The following is a 6203-nucleotide window of genomic DNA, read 5'->3' as shown; positions in this document are numbered from 1 at the left end:
CTCTCTTTCTGTGTGTCTCTCTCTCTCCCTCTCTCCCTCTCCCTCTCTCTCTCCCTCCCTCCTTCCCTCCCTCCCTCTCTCTCCCCCCCCCCCTCTCTCTCTCTCTCTCTGTCTCTCAGAAGCCTTGCCTAGTCTTTGGGGACCAGATCTTCCCCAACCTTCTATTACCCAGTGTCATGAACACCTTCCATGTTCATTCCACTCATGTTGATCTGCTACCCCAGCACTTTCTATACGATTCTAGGATGAGTGGATGTTGAAAGTTCATGCTATTAAGTTGTGAGTTTCTCTTTTGTATTATTGACAACTTCCATAATTATAGAAAATAAACCATGATAATTCCCTCCCGCTTTCCCCTTTGCAACTCCACTCTCCATCATGTCCCCTCCCCCTCTCGATCAGGCGCTCTTTAATTTTGATGTCAGCATCTTTTCTTCCTATTATGACGGTCTTGTGTACATAGTGTCAGGCGCTGTGAGGTTATGGATATCCAGGCCATTTTGTGTCTGGAGGAATACATTGTAAAGAGTCCTACCCTTCCTTTGGCACTTACATTCTTTCCACCACCTCTTCTGTAGTGGACCGTGAGCCTCAAAAGGTGTAATAGAGATGTTTCAGTGCTGAGCACTCCTCTGTCATTTCTTCTCAGCACCATGGTGCCTTTTGAGTCACCCCAAGGGTTTCTGCCATCTGAAAAGAGAAGCTTCTCTAAACAACAGAAATACACATGCTGTGGTTCTCCTCGGCACAGATGACGTGTTTAATAAGTGCTCGGGGGCTGGAGAGATGGCTTAGCGGTTAAGCGCTTGCCTGTGAAGCCTAAGGACCCCGGTTCGAGGCTCGGTTCCCCAGGTCCCACGTTAGCCAGATGCACAAGGGGGCGCACGCGTCTGGAGTTCGTTTGCAGAGGCTGGAAGCCCTGGCGCGCCCATTCTCTCTCTCTCCCTCTACCTGTCTTTCTCTCTGTGTCTGTCGCTCTCAAATAAATAAATAATTTAAAAAAAAAAAATAAGTGCTCGGGCAAGATTTCACTGGGAGAGTAGGAAGGAATGTGAAGACCGTGAGGCAGTCATGGAGCATCCCAGCAACCATTCTCCGAGTGTTGAAGCACGCTCCCTTTGGGGCTTTAAGTGGACAATGGTCCCCATAGGCTATTGTACTTGGATCCCCAGCTGGCAGCACTGTGCGGGAAGGCTGTGGAACCTTTAGGAGGTGAGGACTTACTGGAGGCTTGTATCACTGGGGAACGAGCCTTGAGGCATTATATAAATAAAAATAAAATATTAAACAAAAAAAATTTCAATGGCCAGTCCGTCCACAACCCACTGTGCTCAGCTGGGTGGGACTGCCTGGGTAGAAGTTAGCCTCCACTCAAAAGCTAGGGTGTGGGGCTGGAGAGGTAATTCAGTCAGTAGAGTGCTTGCCGCACAAGCATGAAGCCTTGATTTCCAGCCCCAAAACTCTTTAAAAAAAAAAAAAAAGCCAAGCATGGTGTTGTTGAAGGTGCTTCTCTCCCACCCTCCCTCCCTCCCTCTGTCCTGTTGATATTATGATGCAACACTGGCTTCCTGCTCCTGCCACGCTTTCTCCGCCACGATGGCTTCTACTCTCTGGAGCTGTAACTGAACTAAATCCTTTCTTTCCATAAGCTGCTTCTGGTCAGGTATTTTGCCCCAGCAATGAGAAAGTAATTGATGCATTCCTGAAGGGATTGGCCTTGGTGACTTTGCTCAATTCTGGATGCCACTGTCTGAATGTTGAGGACGAGAACCCAAGATCCTCTCCGTGGGGGCTCACAACCCAACTAAGGGCCAGGAACCCGGGGTGGAGGGAGACCCTGGAATAGCTGCCTGGGAGAGAAATTGTGGTGTTGTTAATGGTGAGCTTCAAGGATGTGACGGACCCCCTGACCAACTACCCCACCTTATATATTTGAAAGCGATGGACAGAGAGAGGGAGAGAGAAAGAGACAAATAGAAAGAGAGAGAGAGAATGAGTGTGCCAGAGCCTCCGGCCACTGCAAACGAACTCCAGATGCGTGCGCCCCCTTGTGCACCTGGCTAACGTGGGTCCTGTGGAACCGAGCCTCGAACCGGGGTCCTTAGGCTTCACAGGCAAGCACTTAACTGCTATGCCATCTCTCCAGCCCTGCATGCAGGATTTCTGTGTGACAAGAGAAGGAGAGTCACCCGGGCTGTAAAGCGAAAGCAGAAGGCTATGAACAGCTTGCGGAATTGTCTTTCCTAATCATGGTTCCTACCATTGTTCAAAGGAGCGTCTATCAACCAGAACTGGATGCTTGTGTTTAACCCAAGGTAACCCGCAGATGCAGATCACTAAGGCTCTGCTAATTGCATCGCCACCTCCCTGAACAGAACTCAGCCAACAAGCCTTGCTGTCCAGCCGCCGAGGTCCCAGGAGATCCTGTTATTTTATGGGAGGTGGGGCAGAGACAAAATGGCAAGTTTTGCTAATTAGGACCCAAAGGCACAAACATTTTCTACCAGCGAAGCCTGGATATGGAGGACTGTCTCAAGAAAGTCGATATTTATTTTGAGAACAGTGCCCAAGTGAACATTCAATGCACATGGTTTCTTCACACAGGATTATTCTCAGGGCCGATCCTCGACAGGGAGACACCCAAGGCTGAGTCCAAGGTACGAAGAGCTGCCGGGAGCCGGGACAAGAAGATGGCAATGGAGCCATGAGGGTCTGAAAGTGAGAAGGATGCCTGGACAGGCCCACAAAGACTCACATCTTTCTTTCCTTCCTTCTTTCTTTCTTTCTTTCTTTCTTTTTTTATTTTATTCATTTGAGAGAGAGAGAGGAGAGAATGGGTGTGATGGTGCCTTCAGCTGCTGCAAACAAACTCCAGATGCATGCACCACCTTGTGCATCTGGCTTACGTGGGTCCTGGGGAATTAAACCCAGGTCCTTTGGCATGACAGGCAAGTGCCTTAACCACTAAGCCATCCCTCCAGCCCAGCTCTCATCTTTCATATCAGCTGTCTGGATGGCTGGTCATTGGTGCCTGAAGCACTCAGTTTAGGATTCTTAGGTCCCATCTGGACTCGGTAGGAAAGCTGTCAATGTGACTAGAAATCACTCAGGGGATGAAAATGAAAGTGTGCCACGTATCTCCCAACCAGTCAAAACAGGGCAAAAACCAAAAGAGCCACAGAGGTTATTCAGCACCATGGGGGCAGAAGCTTCTAGCTAAACTAGGCTGTCTGACAACTAGTCAGTCGCCCTCTGGGTGTTCTGGAGGCCTCTGCACACCCCTGGGCTGCAGGCGGGGTTCCACCCAGCATCCTCAGTTGGAGCACATTAGTACAGGCAGGCATGTCGTTCCCAAGAGAAAGCAGGAGCCAAAAATCACTGACTGGTGTCGGGGTTATTAAGCATTGCCTTGCACTTAACATGAGCAGTGATTCGAAATGAGTATTGATTTGTCATTTCAAAAAATGAAATAATGACTCACTGTTTTATTTACACGGCTGCTGACTGAAAAGGCTGTTGTTGAGTTACACCATCCTAAACAGTCATCTCCTTCTTGTCCCCAACTCAGCAAAGAAACAGATGCATTACCGTGAGCTCCCTGCCCCTATGGGAGCTAGGACGCACCAGAAGAGACAAATGGTCACCTGGCTCCCGGTGTTTTTCTCCAGGAAAGCAATCAGTGCTTAGGCAACCCGTGGATCAAAGGAGCCCCTCGCCCCAGGGGATCCGCCTGCTCTGAACTTATCCTGAGATTGCTGGCTGGCTGCCTCCGTGACACAAGGAATCAGCCCACACGTCACCCTAGCTGTGGGGGAGACCAAAGTAGTGACGCCCCCCTGCAGGGCAGCAGAAAGAGCGACTGTGGAGAGACCTAAGGGACAGAGGCAGAATGGCAGCCACAACTGTGAAAGGTCAGGAACAATTGCGCTGAGTGGTCAGTGAAGAGTTAAGCAATAGAAGTCACAGGGCTAGGGAGTGACTCAGAGGGTAAGAGAGCTTGCAGACCAAGCATGAGGGCCTGGCATGGTCTGCTTCAGCCTGAGTTCAATCCCCCTAGCACCACGTAAGCAGCTGGGCATGGACACGCCTGCCTGTGACCACAGTCCTGTGGAGACCGGAGACCAGAGAATCGCTGGGGCGCTCTAGTCGGTCACACAGTCTGACAGAAAGCAGGAGCTCTGGAGCTGGTGAGAGACTTCAACTGAAGGAGACATGTAGATGAGCAATAGAGGAATCCACCAGACATTCTCTTGTCTCCACATGAGTGCACACGAGCTAATGCACACCTACACACGCAGAGAGAGAGAGAAGTAAGGAGACTGTGGTAATCCCTGTATAGGCACAGAATGGTGATGAAGAAAAATGACGAAAGCTTAAGGACTGGGGTTCTATTCCCCGGTACCCACGTAAAGCCAGACGTATAAGGTGGCATGTGCATCTGGAGTTCCTTTGCAGTGGCTAGAGGCTCTGGCACATCTATTTTCTCTCTCCCTCTCTCTTCCTCTCTCTCTTATAAATAAATAAAATATTTTTTTAAACTGGAGGCTGAAGAGATGGCTTAGTAGTTATGCTTGCAAAGCCTAAAGACCTAGGTTCAATTCCCCAGTACTTACATAACCCAAATGCATATGGTGGCAAATGCATCTGGAGTTCATGTGCTGGGCCATATGGTGGGAAATCTCCACAGACCCCATTTGCTTTATGCGTTCATCCATCCATCCATGTCGGCTGAGTCCATAACTTGGCCATTATGAAGAGTACCACAATAAACTTGGGTGTGCAGATATCTCTATTGAATGCAAAGTTCAACTCCTAGTACATAGCCAGGAGTGGTATCTCTGGGCCATACGGTGCTTCCATTTTCCTGTTCTGTTATTTTTCCTGGTTTTTACTTGTTGGTTTTTGCTTTCTTGCGGGGAAGGAGGTGATTTTTTTGAGGTTTTTTTTGTGTGTATTGCAGTATATGTGGTGTGTGTGTGTGTGTGTGGTACATGCATATGTGTGTGCAGATGGGCACACACCACACACGTGCATGTGTAGGTCAGAAAATACCAGGTATTTCTTCTTTTTTATTTTTTAATATTTTATTTATTTATTTATTTATTTATTTATTGAAGAGAAAGAGGGAGAGACAGAAAGAGGTAGACAGAAAGAGTGAGTTGGCATGCAAGGGCCTCTAGCCACTGCAAATGAGCTCCAGACACATGCACTACCTTGTACATCTGCTTATGTGGATACTGGGGAATTGAAAATGGATTCTTTTTATTTTTTTATTATTGACAACTTGCATAATTATAGACAATAAACCATGATAATTCTCCCCCCCCAACATTCCCCTTTATAATTCCACTCTCTATTCTCATATTCCCCTCCCTGTCTCAACCAGTCTCTCTATTATTTTGATGTCATCATCTTTTCCTCCCATTATGATGGTCTTGTGTAGGTAGTGTCAGGCACTGCAAGGTCATGGATATGCAGGCCATTTTGTGTCTGGAAGACTGCATTGTAAACAGTCCTATCCTTCCATTGGCTCTTACATTCTTTCTGCCACCTCTTCTGCAATGGAACCTGAGCCTTGGAAGGTACAATACAGATGTTTCAGTGCTGAGCACTCCTCTGTCACTTCTTCTCAGCACTATAGTGCCTTCTGAGTCATCCCAAAGTCACTGTCATCTGAAAAGAGAAGCTTCTCTACCCAAAAGTGAGAGTAGCATTAATATATGGGTACAAACATTAAGGAAAGTGCTTATCAGGCAGTTTAGTGAGCGTGATATATGCATTTAGCCAGATAGCAGCAGACAGTACACCCACAGGGCTCATGGCTTCCCCGTCATAGGTTTTCAGTATCAGGCATGTATTCCCTCCCATGGAGCAGGCCTCCAGTCCAACTAGAGAACAGTTTGTTTCCCCCATAACAGGCATGCCATTATTGCACCTGCTAGCTCATTTGGCCTGGCTGGTCAAATGTAAGGTCTGCAATATCCACTGTTATTTATCTCCACTGATGACTTTTCTGTCTCCCATGGAGCTACATGCAGCATAGCTTTTTCAAGCTTTCTGTCAGATGGTCTACAGGGAGGAGGCTTTCAGCTCAGCTCCAGCAAGATTTCTCAGTGACCTTGCAGCCCAAGTATGTGGAGTCTTCAGCAATAGGGTCTTGCCAGTCTATTCCTGGTGGGAAACCAAGCGCCTCAGCAATGGCC

This window comes from Jaculus jaculus, chromosome 17, assembly GCF_020740685.1.
Source record: "Jaculus jaculus isolate mJacJac1 chromosome 17, mJacJac1.mat.Y.cur, whole genome shotgun sequence".
Taxonomy (NCBI): domain Eukaryota; kingdom Metazoa; phylum Chordata; class Mammalia; order Rodentia; family Dipodidae; genus Jaculus; species Jaculus jaculus.
The sequence above is the reverse complement of the archived record's forward strand: the minus strand, read 5'-3'. Positions refer to the sequence as shown.